Source organism: Triturus cristatus, chromosome 1_2 (assembly GCF_964204655.1).
Source record: "Triturus cristatus chromosome 1_2, aTriCri1.1, whole genome shotgun sequence".
NCBI lineage: Eukaryota > Metazoa > Chordata > Amphibia > Caudata > Salamandridae > Triturus > Triturus cristatus.
The window spans coordinates 1,069,514,174-1,069,535,288 of NC_140580.1; positions in this window are offsets into that span (position 1 = coordinate 1,069,514,174).

Consider the following 21,115-nt stretch of genomic DNA (forward strand, 5'->3'; position numbering starts at 1 on the left):
TGACGCAGAGAAAGCTTTCGATAGAGTCGATTGGTCCTTTCTGTTCGCGTCATTACGCTGGCATGGTTTTGGTCCTAAATTTATATCACTTATCTCTTTATTATACTCTGCTCCCAAAGCCTCGGTTCTTGTTAATGGTCGCGTTTCATCTTCCTTTCCTCTCCAACGTGGCGTTTTTCAAGGCTGTCCCTTATCCCCTCTTCTCTTCGTTTTAGCTCTTGAACCCTTTTTGACCTCTATCCTTAACAACGTTTCTATTTCCGGGTTTCCTTACGGTGATCACCAATTGAAACTTTCTGCTTATGCAGACAATATCCTTTTATTCATCTCTGCTCGCGAGATTTCTATTCCTCCTTTACTTCTTGAAGTTAATTCTTTTTCGCAGGTTTCTGGCTATAAGATTAATACTGACAAGACTGAAATTCTCCCTCTCACGAAATTCTGTCTTCCCCATTTTTTCTCTTCCACCGGTTTTGCCTGGAATAGTTAAAAAATAAAGTATCTAGGCATTTGGATCTCCAATTCTATCACCTCTTCTATTAAACTGAATATGTCTGCTGCCCTTTCTCGAACTGAGAAATTATTCACCTCCTGGATTCCCCTTTTTCTTTCCTGGTGGGGCCGGCTGGATTCGATTAAGATGATGATTGCCCCAATTTTAATTTATATTCTCTCCATGCTCCCCGTTCATATCCCCTCTATTACTTTAAACGTATTGATTCGTGTCTCTCTAGATTCCTTTGGAAGAATAAAAAATCCAGAATTGCCCTATCTTCTCTTCGGAAATCAAATTTAATGGCGGTGTGAATTTGCCAGATTTTCATCTTTATCATAAATCCTTCTATTTACAACAGGCCTCACGTTCCCTTCCTCCTTTTCTCCCCTTTGGCTCTACGTTGAACAAACCTTATTATTACCCTTTACTGCTAAAATTTCTCATACTTCCCTCCCCTTGTTTCGACATACTTGTCTCCTCCTGAAACCTTTAGTTCATCCCTCTACTGTTTCCCGTGCATCTTTCTTAAATTCTCCTATTTGGCATAATTTGCTTATCCTACTTAACAACAGACTCATTTTTTGGAATACTTGGAGGTCAAAAGGTATTTTATGGGTTAATTAGCCTTTTGATGGCGTTTCACCTTGCTCCTTTCCTCAATCCTTGTGTCGTTGCCCTTGTTCCTTTTTACAGAGATTTACTACTCTTATGGCACTTATTCTCGACATATATTATTCCCTTCCTCATTCTTCTGTATCTGATATCCAAACCCCCCTTCTAAATATACTTCCTACTCTCCCCAAAGGCTCTCTTATATGCAAATATTTTCTGCCCCTATCCCTGATCGCACTAAGTCCAAATTGAAACTTTCTTGGGAGTCGGATCTTGGATGTGACTGGCCTACCACTTTCTGGGATAAACTTTGGTCCAGATCTTTAAAAATTTCTCGCTCTGCTTCTCTTTCCCAATCTATGTTCTTCCTTTATCATAGACTTTATCTCTCCCCTGTCTCCCTTGCTCGTTTTTCTTACTCTACTGACTCTAACTGTTGAACTTGTGGTTCTTCTAATGCTGACCTTTTTCATCTCTTCTTTCTCTGTCCTTCAGTCTCCAAATATTGGGAAAATGTTTGGTCTTACATCTCTCGTTTGTTTACACTTTCCATTCCTTATTCTATATCTCTTCTCTTTGCTGGAAGTCTTTCCCATTCTTTAGATCTTCCCCCACAAGATCATGGTCTTTTTGACCTCATGCTTGCTTTGGCCTTTCAACACATTTCCTTTAACTGGAAAAATCTTGACAAATTGTCCATACAGCATTGGTGGAATACTCTCTGTAATTTCCATAGACTTGATATTGCTTTTGCTTCTTCTTGCAAATCACTTATGAATAGGGATCTATTTTGGTTTCCTCTTACCTCCTATTTGGACTGCATTGTTTTAAAAAATACTCTGCATATAACTTCTGAAAATTTCAAACCCCCTTGAAAAATGTTTAGTCTCTCTTCTTTATTATCCACCCTGCTAAGCTAAGGCATATATTGTTATACTCATTAGATATATTTATATTTACTTATTCATTTACAGTGTGTTATCTAGTATATTTATCTCTGTTTTCTTTCTTCATATTGCAGCATTAGTTTTTCCTTTCCCCTCCCTTCTCTCCCCTCGCCTGTTCCTCCTTCCCCCTTTCTCCCCCTCTTTACCTTATATAAACCCCATAAATAGCTTTTACTCTTTTCTTCCAGGCATCAGCTAATTTTTTTTTTTTATGTTGTTGTATTTGAATTCTTATACTTATTGCTGATAACTTTATTTATTTCAAATTGCTAATAAAGCTTTTCAAACACAAATGTTATATTGTTTGCCCAACTCTGTAGTTTTCAAGTTCACAACTGTGAAATTGTGAAAGTCTGGTTGGGTGGTTCCTTTCCTCCCAGACCCAGGCCACTCACTCACAGGAGCATAGTGATACCTTCTGAACTATCTCGTGCGCTTCCGACATGCTCATAAATTGCACGTTCTTTCTGCTGAGTTACCACGATGATTCACATGTTGAGACCCATTTAAAAACACACAATCCAATTTGAAAAAGCAATTAGGCGGTCATAGTGCACACAATGCATAACCCCCAGGAGCTGGTGTCGCTCAGAACAAGGAGTCACAGAGTCGTGCTCAGCGGGGAGCGCATTCTGAGCGAACTGGCCTCAGGCAGCTAAGTGACATTTAATGAATACCTGAAGAGACGAGCAATGCACTTCTGAAGCCCCGGCAGTCCCCAGACTAGTCTAAGGCTAAGCAAAGGGCAATCTCTGCCTGAATCATTGATAATCCGCTAATGGGGGGCTTCGAAATGATTTTAATTACTGCTATGTGAACAGAAATGGAACACAGCCTTCCGTGCAGTAAATTGCAGTGACAAGCTCACATATGGTACGGCTGATGGCTGGGGAGAGGGGGGGGGGCCATGCATTGGCGTTCTCCAGGCAGTTTTCTGCAGGTAAGAGTCATGTCTATGAAGACAGCGGTGAATCACTGATCCCTGCAGCCGTGCCACATTCCACAGCCTCACCACGTTCCACAGCCTCACCACATTCCAAAGCCTCACCACCTTCCAACGCCTCACTGCCTTCCACAGTCTCACTGCCTTCCACAGCCTCACCACATTCCAAAGCCCCACCACCTTCCACAGCCTCACCACCTTCCACAGCCTCACCACATTCCCAAGCCTCACTGCCTTCCACAGCCTCACCGCCTTCCACAGCCTCACCACCTTCCAAAGCCTCACTGCCTTCCATAGCCTCACCACCTTCAACAGCCTCACCACATTCCAAAGCCTCATCACCTTCCAAAGCCTCATCGCCTTCCACAGCGTCACCACCTTCCAAAGCCTCACCACCTTCCACAACCTCACCACCTTCCAAAGCCTCACTACCTTCCACAGCCTCACCACCTTCCACAGCCTCACCACATTCTACAGTCTCACCACCTTCCAATGCCTCCTCACCTTCCAAAGCCTCACTGCCTTCCACAGCCTCACCACCTTCCAAAGCCTCACTGCCTTCCAAAACCTCACCACCTTCCACAGCCTCACCACCTTCCACAGCCTCACCACCTTCCAAAGCCTCACCGCCTTCCACAGGCTCACCACCTTCCACAGCCTTACCACATTCCAAAGCCTCACCACCTTCCACAGCCTCACCACCTTCCAAAGCCTCACAGCCTTCCACAGCCTCACTGCCTTCCACAGCCTCACTGCCTTCCACAGCCTCACCACCTTCCAAAGCCTCACAATCTTCCAAAGCCTCACAACCTTACAAAGCCTCACTGCCTTCCACAGCCTCACCACCTTCCAAAGCCTCACCACCTTCCAAAGCCTCACCACCCTCACAGCTTCGCCGACTTCCAAAGCCTCAGCACCATCCACAGCCTCACCACCTTCCATGGCCTCACCACCTTCCACAGCATCACCACATTACAAAGCCTCACGACCTTCCACAGCCTCACCACGTTCCAAAGCCTCACTGCCTTCCACAGCCTCGCCACTTTCCACAGCCTCACCGCCTTCCAAAGCCTCACCACCTTCCAAAGCCTCACCACCTTCCAAAGCCTCCCCACCTTCCAAAGCCTCACCACCTTCCAAAGCCTCACCACCTTCCAAAACCTCACCACCTTCCAAAACCTCACCACCTTCCAGAGGTCCCCCAATAACTTTAGGCCTATGAATTTCGGAGACATATGACAGTCTGAGGGGCGACCCGCCACATTCTACAGGAAGGTCCCACTATTTTGTAAGGGTGGGCGTAGTGGGCGTAGTGGGGCTACGTGAAGCAGCGCGTAGTGTGCCCAAATCTACGCACACTTGCGCGCTCCGCGTAGCCCCACTATGTGCCGCCCGCCTCCCGCCCACCCTCCTTTTAAATAATATCCTGCATGTTAAATAATTAAAAGTAAACAGACTTACCTGAAGCACGGCGTCTCCTGGGCTCCCTCTTCCTCGTTTGCAACTTCTTGTGACAAATGCGCGGAAGCGCCCGCGCATGCGCATTTCTCGCAAGAAATGCGCATGCGCGGGCGTCCGCCTCAACCCCACAACCATGTAAATCACAACTCTGGCAATACACACGTCACAAAATCACAACCAACATGCACAACAACATGCCCACCCACCAGACACGACAGAACAACTCACAGTGGTTACCTGGCCAAGCCGTGAACATGAGCCACCAACGGCATGGCACCTCAGCCACACAACAGCCGAATGTGGGGAGAGGTGGCAAACAGGCATGTGTGAAGGATGCAGTAGTACCATGATTGGGAAAGTACACAATGCCAAGAGTGGCGGAGATGTGCTGGACAGACAGCAGAATGCAGGACACACCCAGCACACACCCATATCCATGACGACATACACCTCTGGTGTATAGAGTGTAGTGGACAGTGGACGCAACCATGTCACCACAGCCAGTGGGGGATCTCGTGGAAATCTTGCCTGTTACGCCTCCCCAAGCGTGATCAGAGTGGGATGGCCCGGCGTATGCCACGCCAGCGTAGGGGTGTAAATAAGAAGCACGTAGCCCTGGGTGTGGTCCTCTTCCAGAAAGCCCAACGTCTCTGCCAGGGTGGCGCCTCTCACCCCGCCACGAGGCCGACGCCGTCCTCTTGAGTGGAGTTGCCTGCGAAGCTGTGTGCCTGCCGGACCCCAGCACGCTGGACCACGAACCCGTCAGGCCCGCCGCTGCGCAGCCAGGCCTCACTGATCACCTGCCGACACCGGTGTGTGTCAAGGAGGGCCCAGCACGTTCTGGCGCAAGCTCCAGGCCCGAGTCCCGCGACCTTGGCAGCCTCCTCAGACCATCACGGCCTCCACGATACAGGCTCGGTTTAGCCCTTTTTCGTTGACGCACTCTACTGCCACCTCAGGCCTACTCCTCGGCCCAGTAGGTCTCATATGTGAAACTGTGTCCTGAGTCACGAATGGCAGTGACCCCAAATCTGGGCCAGCGGCAACAGCACCAGGCCCCATCCGATCAGTGAGGCATAGTTCCATATTGTGACACGTGGTGCCACTAACCCTGTTCGATGCCAGCTGGCGACACAAGGATGAGGGACCAGGACTACCCTGCGGACCAGTAGGCCCCACATCCGGCACCTGGACGTAAATCACGGATGGCAGAGTCCACACCAGAGTAAGAGGAAGATGCGGCTTGCTCCGGAGGGAACAGGATCATTGTTACGGAGGTGATCGAACACTACCGACAACTGCCCTGGTGTCACTAACTGTTCCTCGTCAGCCAACAACATGTGGCTGTGGGCCACTGCTGACCACTGCCTCTGGCCTACACTGCGGTCCAGTAGGTCACAGTCTTGCTTTGGTAATGGTGGAGTTCATGTCAGTGTACTGGCATCATTGCAGACTGCATCCCCACTCAGCACCTATGCCACTAAGTCTGTTACCTGACATTTATGGACACTCACTGGTCGTACATTGGTGGTGTTTGAGCCTATGGACTAGGGGCTGTTTTCATCCTCATGTAGCTGATACCGAATTGGTGGTGAAAACGAGACTGGCGCTTTCCACTCCTCCATTTGCTGCTGCTTGATAACATCAGACCTTCCGCATCATGCCCTGGAGGACACCTTCCTCTGTCCTCCGCAAGCCTATGCCACATTCACCTTGGACATCGATGAGGATCCGCCCACTGCGCGTGGACCTACCTCAGTGCACTGCAAATCACCGTCCCGTGGCAGGGTGCCTGTGCCGGCTGCAGTGCATCCGGGGCCACTAACTCTGTGCTGCTCAGGTCTGGGACCCCTTCTTCTGATATATTGGATGACCTCTGTGAAGGTGGTCATCAATGCCATGTGTCTGTGGCCCTTCGCTGTCCGCAGCCTCTGGCCTCAACTGCGGGCCACCAGGGCCCACACATAGATTCAGGTCCTGACCGGCAGGGACGTCGCATCACCGCAGGATGCACACGCCACCACCGCAAGGACCACCTCCAACCGCCATCTGTCAGAGTTGATACAGTGGTCCTGAGAGACCTACGGAGTTGCTCCGACATGTCGTGGATGCCATCATCGACCTGATACCCTGCTCAGCATTCCAAGAGCCAGTGACTCAATGCACCACAAGTCATTGTCCGTTAGTGTTTGAGTTTTGTGCTGTGGAGATGTTGCGCAGCTATGTCACCTCATGCAGTGGGGAAGACTTGGGACTATGATGGGGAAGATGTGTTAAGTGTGGGTACGGGAGATGGCACAGACAATGGGAGGGCAGGAGGCAACATCCCCAAGGCAGGAATGCAGACTGGAGGTGGTAGTCAAGCTACTCACCCGGAACCATTACTGGGTATTGCGCTGTGGACTGCGGACACAACTGTCACCTCAGGCAGTGTGGGAGACCTGGGACGTTGATGAGGAAGTTGATGCAGGTGGAACACACCCCACTGCATCTGCATCAGGACTAACCCGGTGGGACACAATCCTAGCAATTCCTTCACATGAGCGCGCTCATCTCTAGTGCCCCTACCTCTGTGCACTGCAACTCATGGAACCTCCTGACTGAATATTGGGTGGCCTCTGTCTTTGCCCCGGCTCCATCCATGTTGCTGTGCAGTCGACTCTGTTATGCATGTATTTTCTGTTTCAGTTGCACTGGTGTCCAATGTTCAAGTTGTTGCCAGCACCAAGCATTCCGTGCGGACTGGCTTACACTCACGCCACACACATCGAGCAAAGGCATCACTGTACAATTGGCCCTGTCAATAAAGAGGCCGGGCGCACTTGCCCATTGCCAGTTCGACATGATATCTACATGTGTCCCAGTGGTCTTGCTGTATGGTTGAGGGCCCTGGGCCCTAGGACATTACAGTGTGCTGTGACATGCATGTTGGCGCATTGTTCTGGTTTACATGCAGACTGTTTGGCAAAGTACATTATGACTGTTTGTGAGGTGCTGGATTCTTCTGTGGGACAGAGTGGATTTGGACTACATGACGGATGTGAGGTCGTATGTGTACATTTCCATTTCACAGTTTCCTGCTCTGTCAGATGTGGTAGGCATGTTTCTGTGCATGTGCGGAGCCAGTTGTGTCCTCTGTTCTTCAGTGTCGACTATGTGCATTGTACCACGTTGTCGTAGATGTGGATGTGCTGTTCTTGCTATGTGTGTGTGCCGCAGTGTGCCAAGGGGATGTGGGACATGATCCTGGGTAATTGTGGGTGTGCAGTGTGCTACGCCTCGTTGTGCATGTGTGTCATTGTGCCCATCTCCCCCCGGGCACCCAGTCCCTGTCCGTTACTTTCCCTGTTGATGTTGTCAGGTCCTCTTGAGCTGTGTCCGTACTCCCTACTCCTTGCACCGTCTCCACACTGATGACTGTGGCCTGGGTTTCCTCCAGCTCCTCCTGTGTTGCTGGACTGCCACCTCATGTCGCTGTTGTTGCCTTCCTGTTGGCAGGGGGTTTGTACCTGGTTTAGGTTGTCACGTCCTGCCGGCTCGTCATGGCCTCCTCCGTTGGCCTCCTCGACACTCCGGCTGCATTCAAGGTAGTCTGCTTGTGGGTCAGTTGCTGGTAGTGTTCTGTCACCTCCGTGACGCTGGTTTTGTTTTCCTGCGGTCTGCACCCTGTCTTCCTCTCCTTTTTCTCCTTGGCCTTCCCCGTGCCCGTTGTTACTTGCTGGTGGTCTGTGGTGGTTGTGTTGTTCGAGTTGTCCTCTGCGCTGGGTCAGGGTGCATCCATGTTGCTCTGTGCTTAGGCTTGTTTCTGGTGTATAGTTTCTGTGGTTTTTATGGTGCATTTTCCCACAAGACGCGTGGGATTTGCAGGCATATGGGTGTTTTCTTGCTACTTTTTGTGCCACAATTGGCCTCATCGCATGAATTTCCACGTTCGCGCTTAGCATTTTTGCGGCATGGTGTTGATTTTGACACTGTCATTTGACGCGTTATCTGGTGTCTATCGCATGGTACCGCCTTGTTGTGAATTCCACGTTGACACAGGGTTATTTTCCCGCAATGGGCTGCGATATTGGAAGTTTGTCACGCTACTCTTGCGGTAGTTATCACACGTTCTTTTGAATATACCCTAAAGAGTTTTAACATATAGAGTCACAGAGGGATGGGGATTAAAAACTTCTTCTGAGCTCGCAGGTGGAATCCAGAGAGGGGCGGGTATCTGCGGTGCACAGGCCGCTAGTAAATAAGGCCTTCTGGGTTACATCCCTCCCAACTTCTGTCCTCTTATTGAAGAGTTTAAATTAATGCAATAACGCTGTTCATTGATGGCTTACTGTCTGGCTCTGCTGGTTGAGTCAAGCACATTTGAAAGCCCCAACGTGTCTGACGGTGCACTCAAGAATTGTCGGGATTTACCCAAACACAGCCTTTGCATTTCCACAGAGAGCAGGTGATTTTCTTTCTCTGTCTCTAGCTCCAGCTAGGTTGCTGATAAAAACCAACCTCTGACGTTTTCCTTTCCAGCCTAGACGGTACCAGAAGCATGAGACATGGCATAGCTTCATATCCTCATCCTAGAAAGTATAGGAAAGGCCCAGTCAGAGGTTCTGCTGGTAACAGAGGACTTGATGAACAAGTCCCAGCCATGAAGACAGGAGTGTGTGACATGGCTTGACCTCAGGCTATCAGCAAGCCTGGTGCTCAGATGACAGGAACAGAGCACTGCCCGAAAAAAATAACCCAAGTAGGTTGCAAGCCCTGACAGCCTATGGAGGGAAATTTTTATTCGATTTTCTAGTCTCACGTCCACCCTTAGTCTCCCTAAGAGCTGGTCTTGCTCGTCTACAGAACCACATGCTTCAGTGCTAACTCCTTTGCTTAGTGGTGGTTGTTTAATTTCCCCTACATGTCCTCCCTCACTTTAACTAGATATGCTCTACACGTGAAATAAAACAAGCATTAAAAAAGCCAATAAGGGAAGTTTTTTATTAGTCAAACTGCTGGTTACTCAGTGGGTCACATTGTATTTGTCTGTGAACGAATTATTAAGTGACTTGGATGGTTGACCTGGCGGATGGGTAAATATGGGTGCCTGGGCATAGGACTTGGGTGAGTGACAAAGGGAAATTTAATCTGGGTGGATGAATGTGAGTGGGTAGGTGAATGAAGGCGAGTGAATTGCTGAATGCAGGTATGAGAGTGTGGGTAGGTAGGTGAGTAAGTGTATAGATGAATGTGAGTAGCTGGGTGGGTGAATGTGGGAAGGTGGGAAGGTGGGTGGGCAAAAGTGAGTTTGAGCACCATGAAGTGAGTGAAATGCAACATGCAACTATCAGTAACATTTCTTAATAAATACAAATACAACAGTGAGCGGGTGGGTGAATGTGATATGAGAGAATGCGCAGGAAGATGAGTGAATGAGAGTTGGACTACTGGACTAGGGCTACAGCTCCCAGGAGCATCATTGCAGAGGCAGGCGGAGCCAGACCATGCCCGTCGGAGCCCGAATGATGCTGGACCACCCTGCTTGTTCCAGACAGACGGACGACCTTCACTGTGACTCACTACCACAAGTGACACAGCGTGGCAGTGGCCAGCCGAACAGCAGGGAGTCAGGAGCTGAGAGGCCAGGAGGCAAGAAAGCTGGGAAGCCACAGACTTCAGATTGTGAACCGCGAATCGAGTCCCCGTGAGCTCCCGTTGGTGGTTAGTTAAAACCCTTCATTTGTTTCTCCCTCTCTCTACCACACCCAACCACCAATGCCACGGACACATCCAGACATCAAATCAGCAGATAAGAGACAGCAAGAGGGAGCAGGCAGGGGGGATGCAGTCACAGAGGCAGCTTGGAAGCAGAGGGGTGCGGTGGGCTAAGCCCCACTGCCTCTTGAGCCCCGAGGTCTACAGAAGCAGCTCAACCAGGATCAGGTGCGGCTTGCAGCCAGGGAGTGCTCCCCGCTCGCCTATTGGAGCACCCCACCATACTTCCTCAACATGCTTGTGCTCCCCCCACTGAGATTGGTAGACAACTAACACTCCGGGGGAGGTGAGGCGGCACCAAACTGAACTGTATGTTGACGCCGGGCCCCACATTAAAAGTAAATGAGAGTGTATGGTTGAGCATGCGATTAGACCAAAAAATGATAATGTTGAAAGTATGAAGAGAACCTGGTCGGCCAAAGCCTCTCCTCGCTCTATTAGGTGGATCTGAGTGCTCAGTGGACTAATGCAGCCCCTCCGGGGATCTGTGCATCGATCCATGGTTATGGGTTTCAATCTTGGTAGGCACACTCATCCTTTTATCCTCCTAAGGTCAGTAAAATAAGAACTATTGAGTTTGGTAACAATAAACATCTGTTATTTAGTTCCAACATACTCAAGAGTGGGCTCCACAAATTCACATATTGGGTTGAAAAAAAAATTCTGGTGTTGGCTTTCGTCTCTTCCTGGGACCATGGCTGTCATTTCTGCTACTGTTAAATAACAAACATGCGCGTTATTCAACGTAGAATTCATGCAAGATGGCACTCTCATCGCAGACCACTGGTACGTCTCTGAGATGAAAATGAAAAACTGTCAAAAAAATGACACACTTGCTGTCACAGGCTTTCCTAGACAGATATACTCAAGTGTGTGCAAGCACACAAAAATGTAGGCATGAATATATTCACACAAACGCACACACATTCACGCAGCAACACAGACAGGGATGAACAGGGAGAAAAAATAAACAGATACAGACATATGCACACACACAAACATGAAAAAATATGGGATAAGCTTTTGGCTTATTTAGTTCTCAAACTGCAATCAAGAGAATGGAATATCCCTGGCGTTATGACACTGCTCCAAGTTGGCAAAATTGCTGATGTCATGAAACGTTGCATTTGCAAATTCCACATGCCGGCAGTGATCATTACCTTCACTGGTTTTCAATAGGGGTGGGTGTAACTAGCGTAATTAGCTGTAGCATAATTATACACAATTACAGCGGAATTACGCGAGGAGCATAAGCGCAATCTTCTAGGCACAAAATGCACCCTTGTGTCCAAAATGGACACATCAAGATGCATTTTGCATTAAGAAAATAACGCTAAATGCAACCCAACCCAAATAGCAGTCAGCATTCAGCAGCGGCTCGTGCTCTGTTCCTATGCTCTTGCAGAAGGCATTTTCTTTTCCCCCAACATTGCTCTAAATTACGCGAACGGTTGTATTGGAATAGTTTTAGTAATTTTGAGTAACGAGAAATTACCAAACTGTTTCTTATTACTCTGGAATATTTTAAATGTTCCACGCTGATATTTGATGAGCATCACTTCTCAGTGAGTCCTGCCCACTTCTGAAAAGTGGGCATTTGTCAGTGGAATGGCTGGTAATCTTGCAAACCCTCTCGCCTGCCTCCCACAGGGGGCTGGGTGGTCCTACTCACGTGGCCAACCAGGAATTTGTTAAAATGTTTGATGCAGTTTCTTTTAAAAGCAAGTTGTTTTGATCAACTTCCTAGATTAATCTTGCAGAAAAAGGCACAATCTTACCCATTTTGTTTAATGAATTCTCACAGGGCTATCTCTCCCACCCTCCCAAGAATATCAAGCTAGCTTGCAATGCTTGCTCCCACGGTGAGATTCCATGCATGGACTGATAACATTTGCCAATCACGAGCCACCACAGGTGCTGAGCTCCCGCCCAGAGCACTAACAAGCCGCCATGTGTCTCTGAAATAAAAAAAACATATAAGACAAACGCACATGCAATTAATGGAAATCGACCATATTTAGACCATTAGAGGGAATCCTGCATATCTGGCATGGATCCCTCCTACACGGACACAAGAAACAAATGTTGCACATAGGCGTGCAACAATGCGGCGGTTTGAGTTGATGGATTCATTATGTATACTAACTAGGCACTTTGCTATTTGCGACTCCAAAGTGATCTGAGGGAACATAAAGATACATGTAATAAACCTAACATGCGCAACAAAGTCTGCATTGCCACATACTGGATGGAAGCCGGAAAGATGGCTTTATTCGGACATCTTTTAAAGCTGAGATGTAGCAATACTGGAGGACAAATCGTGGTGGGGGGGGGGGGGGCTTCACCCCAGACTTCTTCCTGTGCAGCTCCCTGCAGCTTCTTTTCCAACACCAAACAGACTTCTAAACTGCCAATTAGTTCACGTGCCGACTGCCTTATTGCCTGAAGCAAGAAAGAGACGCCGAGGTCCTCCTTAGAGATGCAGCCCTCGCCCCCACTCCTCGCTGCCCTACCTTTTGCTGGCTTTCAACAGATTCATCGTCGGCGCCGACTTTGCGGCCGCATAATTAGATGCTTCACGCTGTTTCCATTATACCAACCGTGGGCATTGTTTCCACGCCGCATAATCAGCGCTGCCAACGCAGAGTAACTCGCCCATATCATATATTAGCCTGAACATTGTCTGAAGAAAGGTCTCATAAATTCATGCATTTGCTTCACTTACACTGACGGAGAATTCCGAGGCAGTGCGCAGCCTTTTATTTATGGTGCTTATAAAGCGCCTCATTATCCCTGCAGAAGGAGGAGGCGTGTGGGCTTGTTATGGCGTTGTTAGAACTGGGGTTCTCTAGTGGGCTGAGGTAGGTACCTTATTCCAAATAGGGACCCTTGCTTCTAGTCAGGAAAGGAGGGACACCTTCTTTGATAACCCCTGCTCACCCTCTGGTAGCTTGGCACGAACAGCCAGGCTTATCTTCAAGGCAATGTGTAAAGTATATGCAACTACACTCCCAGCAACACAGTGATAACACCACAAATGGACACCACACTGATTTTATAAAACTAGCATTATCTTTCTCAAAAGGAATGCAATGAGAGCAAACAATAGAAATCCAACATATGCGTATTCGTAATATTTTACCTTGCCGGTTATTAGGCCAACAATCACTTGTAGGTTCTTGCGGAATTAATGAGCAATTCATGATGATCTAATGCAGTCCTAATGCAATGCTATGTAGTTTGTAATGCAGTTCGTAATGTAGAAATAAGACAGTCCTTAATGCAAGTACTAATGCAGTTCGTAACGCAGGAATAATGCAGTTCGTAATGTAGAAATAATGCCTTTTGTAATGCAAGAATAATGCGGTTCTTAATGCAAGAATAATGCAGTTCCTAATGCAAGAATAAGGCAGTTCTTTATGCAAGCATAAGGCAGTTCGTAATGCAAAGAATAATGCTATAAGCCAATCTGCGCGGTCAGCTAAGGCACCACTAGGCCCCAACAACAGAGACAACAGTCATAAACTTAAAGGGGCGCCCCGGTACTGCTTGGAAGGTACGGGCCGCACGGGGACTCAGCGCGTCTAACGCGGTGCAGCGGGAGAGAGATCGGAGCACTCTGTACTCCTCCTGCACGCCTCCCCAGGCTGCACACGCTTGCGGCTCCCGACCGAAGTCTAAGTCTTACCTGGGGAGGGGTGCGCTGCCTCGCTCTCTCTCCCGCTCGTCGGACGTCCTGCTGGGCGGTCCTGATGACGTTGCAGCTCCGTTGCTAGGCGACACTGTAGCCGGACGGGTTACAGTGCTGCTTTCTCCTTCTTTGACGATCTTGGGCAGATTCCTCTTGGTGAACAACAATCACGATCCCTTTCACCTTGTAGCTTCCTTAGCTTCAAGAAATCCTTTAGCACATTGTGGCTCGGGCCGGCGGCGGCGATTCTTACTCACAGCCTCAGTTACGGTGCCACAAACAGCAATGCAGCAGCGTAGATGATGTTTCACGCTGGGGGTGCAATGCGGTCACGGGGCACCTCGTAAACAGCACCACAGACCACATAGCAGTTTCAGTCGTGCAAAAAGCACACACACCAAGCGTCGCTGAGACATGGTTGGAAACTTTGATGTTCCTGAGTTTCCACAACAGGGGACCATCTCTTCGGGCCCTTGGAGACAAGTTACTTCAGGACACAGCACACAGCAAAGTCCTTTCAAGCAGGGGGACACAGCACACAGCAAAGTCCCTTGTCCTCTCCTTAGTCAAATCAGCAAACTGCAGGCCAGCCCCAGAACACACAGCAAGGGCAGTCCTTCTCTTCAGTCTCTTCAGCTGTTCTGCTTTGGCAGAGGTTCCTCTTGATCAAGAAGTATTTTTAAACCTTTTTCAGTCTTGAGTTCAGTCTTAAGTTCAGGGGTTTCGACTCTCACATTTATACCCCGAAATGCCTTTGAAGTCCTTGTGTTCAGGGGCTCCGAGCCTGGTCCAAACCAGTTCTGGGTGTCTTCCTGCCAGTGCACACCCTCTTCCTTTGATAGTGAGGGTCTGGCCCTCAGACGCTCGGCAGGAGGTGGAGCCATCCTTTTGTGGCAGCAGCACAGCCCTCTTCACATCCGGGGGCTACTCCTCCCACCACACCAAATGCAGGCAAGCCTGTTGCTGTCTCACCTACTCCTCGCTGGTGTCAGGACACCTTCCCAGATCCTCTCACATCCAAACCCAGACAGTCAATACGCAGCCAGGCAGAGGCACGCAGGATGGTTAGGACAAGAAACCAGCCACCTTTAAAACACACAATTTAAAAACCATTTTCACAAAAAGATGTGTTATTAAATTCTGTGTTCAAGCACACTAAACGCCATCTCTCCATCTTATGCCGATGGAAAGATGTGCTGGAAACATGTGACACAGCATTCCCCATTCTGCCCTATGGGCAACATGGCCTTGCAACAGTGAAAAACGAAATTGGCAGTATTTCACTGTCAGGACATGGTGCACACCTCAGTACATGTCTTACCTTTCACATACACTTCACCCTGCCCAGGGGGGTACCTTGGGCCTACTATCGGGGTGTCTGATGTGCATAAAAAAGGGAAGGGTGAGGCCTGGCAAGTGGGCGCACTTGTCAGGGCAATAAGGCAGTTAACAAACTGCGTGCAGGCACTGCAGTGGCAGGCCTGCGATCTATTGTTAGGGCTACTTATGTGGGTTGCACAATTAGTGCTGCAGGCCCACTAGTAACATTTGCATTACCAGCCCTGGCACACATAGTGCACTTTACTAGGGACTTTACTAGTAAGACAAACATACCAATTATGGACAACCAATTACCATAACACTTTATACAGAGAGCATATGTACTTTAGCACTGATAAGTAGTAGTAAAGTGCCCAGTGTCCTTAAATCAACAAAAACAGGTCAGAAACAATACAGGAGGAAGGCAAAAAGTTAAGGGATGGCCCTGCAAAAAGGGCCAAGTCCAACAGGCGTACAGGCAGTGTTACGGCCAGCCAGTCACCTAGAAGGTGCCCATCTCAGCTCCTCCATTACGGCTCAGCAGTGTGTGCGTTTGTAGAAGAAATAGTCGTATGGTATCTCTGAAAGAATTCAGGATTGCGGAAGAGGAAGCCACCTTTCACTACTGATGGTGGCAACTACGATTTCCATCGATTAAATGTCTGAGGTTTTGGTCAATGATAAACAAAGGAATTTCATTTGAACCTCTGACAACTGTATTAATAGGTTTAGAAAATGCTCTATGAAAAGTAATAATTACGGACCAAATTATGCAGCAATTTTGACTAAATTATGCAGCAAAAAAGGACAAAATATGTGGCATAATGTAGCTCTTTTTGTGATAGTATTGCTTCATTTATTGTCATTTGTACACATGTTAACATGTCTGGGCAAATGTTCACTTCCTTAGTACCAATTTAACACTCAAATACGGTATTAAGCCATGGAAAGTTGACTGGTTGTACTTTCCGAAGGGCCCCCCACTGTGTGGCAACAAGTGGCACTGCGTTTTTAGTAACTTTTGATCCTTTTGAGCTGGAACCATTTTTTTGTTAGAATCTGCAGATTACGCAGCAGATAATGGGTTATGTGGATAATGCAAAAAATCCATAATTATGCAAAAAACACTACAGCCTCAAAATCACAGAACTCCAGTGGCTCTACTTTTAGATTAAAACATGTGAGACATTTTGCAAATATGCATGTTGATTCACCAAAGTGTCAGGGGTTGTGGAAGTGATATCAAAGGTGAGGCACAGCCTCATAAGATCCACCACATCTTCCGTATGCCCAGGACATGATTCATCGTGTCATTCACAATTACACCATATGGGGCACATGTACTGCCGAAAATGCCACATCATAGCCTCATCTTTTCAACCAGGGACATTCTCATCTGCAGCAGAACAGAATTATATGCTTCGCATCTCTCCTACATGAAGGTGCCATTTTGCCTTCATTGTTATGAGATGCATGGTGAATGGGACTGAAATGCTGATTCTAAGGAACTGGGTATTATTTGAGGTTGCTGAGCACCCACCTCAAAAAGCAGCCACAGTCCTTGTCAGAGTGACATGATCTCAACCCCCAGTAGCTACGGCACAGAGTAGACAGGCTTAAATTAGAGGGAATGTACAAAGTATTTATGCAGTCCCAAAACAGTAATAAGGTCAAAATTCAACATAAGAAAAATTTCAAGCCAATTTAGAAACATAGAGTAAAGCGCAATAATTAAAATGACACCTAAACGACAGAAATCCAATAAGGGAAGCTAGATTTACGAATTTCTAAATTTTATCTCTAAAAATAGGGCCAAAAAACATTATGAAGTTGATTACAATGTCTGGCGGACTTACGTCCACCCGACACCGACCTGGAAATGAGACCGACCGCCCTCAGGTCGGCGGTCCCAACCACCTAATCATGATGCGACCGAACACTGTTCAGTCGCATACTCCCATACCTCTATGGGAGTTCATGTTACGGCTGTAAACAGCCCATAACACAAGTTTCCATAAAGGAATGGGAGACTGTGTTCATCCCTCCACCCTGTGGCAGGCACCTCAGGGTGCCTGCCACACGGTGCAGGGATATACAGGGGGGCACCAGAGGTGCCTTCTCGGACCCCAACGAGAGGCCGCAGAAGCAAGGGGGCCCCATAATCGCTCTCCGACGAACATTCCATGTCAGAAAGCCCAACATGGAAATCCTGCTGGAGACCAAGCATCACAATCCCAAGGATGGAAAGGCTGCCCTATGGGATTACGGGCCTGCCTCCGACTGGCCGACAGGCTCCTTGAGCCCATCGGAAGCCAGCCATAATGACTGGCTAGTTTAATTTCCAACCGCCAGCGTTGTAATGCGGCAGTTGGAAATTAAACCAAACTATGGCCAGAAAGGCTTCCACCGATGGCCGGAGCCTTTCCAAGCCTCATCGTAATCAGCCCCTAAATGCTTACTGTGGTTGTGAGAAATTGGCCTGGCATATGCTGGTCACTAGTTATAGTGGCCACCTTGCACCAGTTCAATTCGACTCTTATGGTAGATAACTTTAAGACAACCTTTTAAAGAAAGCTATCCTAGTTGTAGCTGTGGAGAGCAGCCTTCAGTCTAAGTCTCAGAGGAATGTAAAGCAGCTTGTTTTACCTTATAATCTCTTGAATTACCAAATGAAAGGACACCACACAGGTATATGTATCAAATATATATGTATTTATTTCTAGACATACTCTACTAATCTCTTTATGAGATTAGAAGCCAGATTCACATTCAAATGTCAACGTTTCACAATAAATTAAGCACGAATATGGCTGGAGCCCTAGGGGCATACCAGACCATATACTAAAAAAATGGTGTAAGAATGTCGACTTGCAAAATGACAAGGCCTAGGGCCTGGGGAATCGTTGGGGCTTCACTACTACAGTGTTAGCAGGTAACTAACAGGCCCAGGGGAGACGTTTGCAGTGTGTGAACACAGCCGCGGGTTCCCTATTGATTACAATGGATCAAGTCGCGGTTTGGTTTTTAAAGTTTTAGGGTACTTCGAGGAAGTCTACAAGCAAGCCACTTACAAGGTAAGTAATTCGAGGGCCAACACACACTAGGGCAACGGAGTGCACGAGTTACCTCACCCAGGGAAGCCGGGTGCATAGGTGTCTTTTGGTGTCGGGTCGCGTCGCTGTTTTCTATGGAGACCAAAGAAGACTTGCTGCTTGCGTCGACTGAAGAAGTGTCCGGTGGAATCCAAGGGTGGATTCAAGATGCTGGATACCTTAAAATTGAAGGGACAGTGTTCAAAGTCACTTGCCAGTGACCGGTGGCCAGGAAGATGGCTGACCAAGGATGTCGGGTGATTTCAGGTCGTCGATGGTGTTTTGACTCTTTGCTCACGAGGTCCAGGAGGGATCGATGAGGACCAGCAGCTGGATTCAGAGTGTGCCATAACGTCTGCAGCTGATGGCTGTGTTGGCAACCAGATTGGGGCCAACAAGCCTTGGCAACTGCAAGTCTCGTGTAGACTGAAGAAAGTCGATGGTGCAGACCAGCAAGGTCTGAGGGACTCACACAGCGAAGGTAAGTGAGGGCAGGCCTAGAGCAACCAGGGGAGCCCTTTGAGTCATTTAGAAAGTCTTCGGAGGACCCGCAAGCCAACGGGCAGTGGATTGCAAAGACACCTCTTTAGGAAAAGCTTCACAGGAGTCCACGGTCACTTGGGACAGGGTAGGCTGCTGATTTTTGCTGCAAGACCTGCTGGAGGCTTGGGTCACAAATGGTCCAATGCACAAGTTCGTTGAACGTCGTGAAGGGGTTGCACTTGACAATAGTGCAATGGTCCCTGGGTATTGCTGTTCCTCGTCACTCGTGGGGTCCACTCGCCACAGCTCTGCTGGGGACTCACAATGGCCATCGAGAAGTCAGGAAATCTACTTCTGGGGCAGCAGGGACTTCGAACTCCGGCGGGAGCGGGAAAGTTTGCAACCATTGATTAAGGTTTTTGGTGCCTGCCAAGCAGGGGAGTCACTCCTTGACTCCAAGGGAGATTCTTCTGTCTTCCAAAGGTAGTGGAACATCGAAGGGCCAGGATTCTTCTTTGTAGAGCGTCGTCCAGGGTTATCTGATTTGCAATGGCAAAGTTTGCTATCTTATAGTGAAGATAGGGGAGGGACTAGCTCTATGACCACTCCTCTAGGAGGGTCAGGGGTGGTTACACCCACTTCCCTTTGTCCAGTTTCATGCCAGAGCAGGGACAGGTAGACCTTGAACCGGTTTGAGCTGGCATATGCTCCCCCAGTGCAGGACTTCAAAGCACTCTAGGAGTGCATCCACCCAGCTCCAATACACTAAACCCTGTCTGGAAGGTGGTGACACCTCCCTGTGACAGGATGCCTTTGGTTGGGCTTCCTCCACTGCGAGTTTCAGTCAGCAGCAGGAGGGCATCCCAGTGTCTGTGCTGTTGGCATCCATTTTGTGATGCCAGGGCTCTATAGGATTTCTGTCGTTTTACATGTCGTCCCCTCTAGAAGGGTGGGATCGTGCTCCCACATCATGGACTGATGTGGGGGTATGATTCCAAGTTGTTTGACACCAAACACAACATGTTTTGATGCAGTCATTCCAAAGTTAGCATTTTAATGCACTTAAGAGTATATGGTTTAACCGCATCCACAAACAGCCATAGAGAATAGACTCTGGTAGCTGCAGAGGGGCCCTGCTCAGGCAGAGGCATCCCCTCACATTGTAAACCATGCACCCTGCCCTCAGGATTGATAGGGCCTGCCATAGGGGTGGCTGATAGGTTTATATATGTGTGTATGGTGAGATATAGAAACCTATATCTCTGTGAGGAGTGCTAACACTACCTCACACAGGCTGCAGTAGCAGGCTTGTGGTGTCAGATTGAGTCTGCTTCCCAGGGGTGGCATAGTACATGCTTCAGCCCCTGGTAGGCCTGTGAAGTGCCTATGCCCTTGGTACCTAAGGTACCATATACTAGGGGCTCATAAGGTACCACAGGATCCAATCACTAGTGCATCTAATATGCACACCAAGTCGTTTAGAGAGAACAGAGAGGCTGGGGCCCTGATTAGCAGGGACCCAGCCAGACTAGAGCCAGAAACCAGTGTATACATCAGACAAAAAGTGGGGGCAACATAAGTGCAGATCCTACTCTCCTACACAACACCCCCCCAAACGCAGGGACATTAAACTAACCTTGACCAGTTGAGTCTTCATGTTCTAAGTGGAAATACCTTGAGAGTCCATCTGCATTGGCATGTTGGGTCCCAGGTCTATGTTCCACTGTATAGTCCACCCCCTGTAGGGAAATGGACCACCTGAGCAATTTAGAATTTTCACCTTTCATCTGTTTGAGCCATAGGAGGGGCTTGTGGTCAGTCTGAACAATGAAGTGAGTGCCAAACAAGTATGGCCTCAGCTTCTTCAGGACCCACACCACAGAAAAGGCCTCCCTCTCTATAGCTGACCAACATTTCTCTCTAGGGGTCAGCCTTCTGCTTATGAAAGCTACTGGCTGGTCTTGACCTACATCATTAAGTTGAGACAGTACAGCTCCCCCACCCAGCTCTGAAGCATCTGTTTGAACAATGAACTTCTTTTTGTAATCTGGACTCTGCAAGATGGGGGCAGTGCACATTGCCTGCTTGAGGTCATCAAATGCCTTTTGACAGCTAGCTGTCCACTGAACCTTTTTTGGTATTTTCTTAGAGGTCAGATCATTTAAGGGGGTCACTATAGATCCATATCCCTTAACAAACCTCCTATAGTACCCAGTCAGGCCTAAAAAGGCTCTAACCTGTGTCTGGGTTGTTGGAGCTACCCATTCCATTATGGTTTGGATTTTGCTCTGCAATGGTTGAACCTGGCCTCCA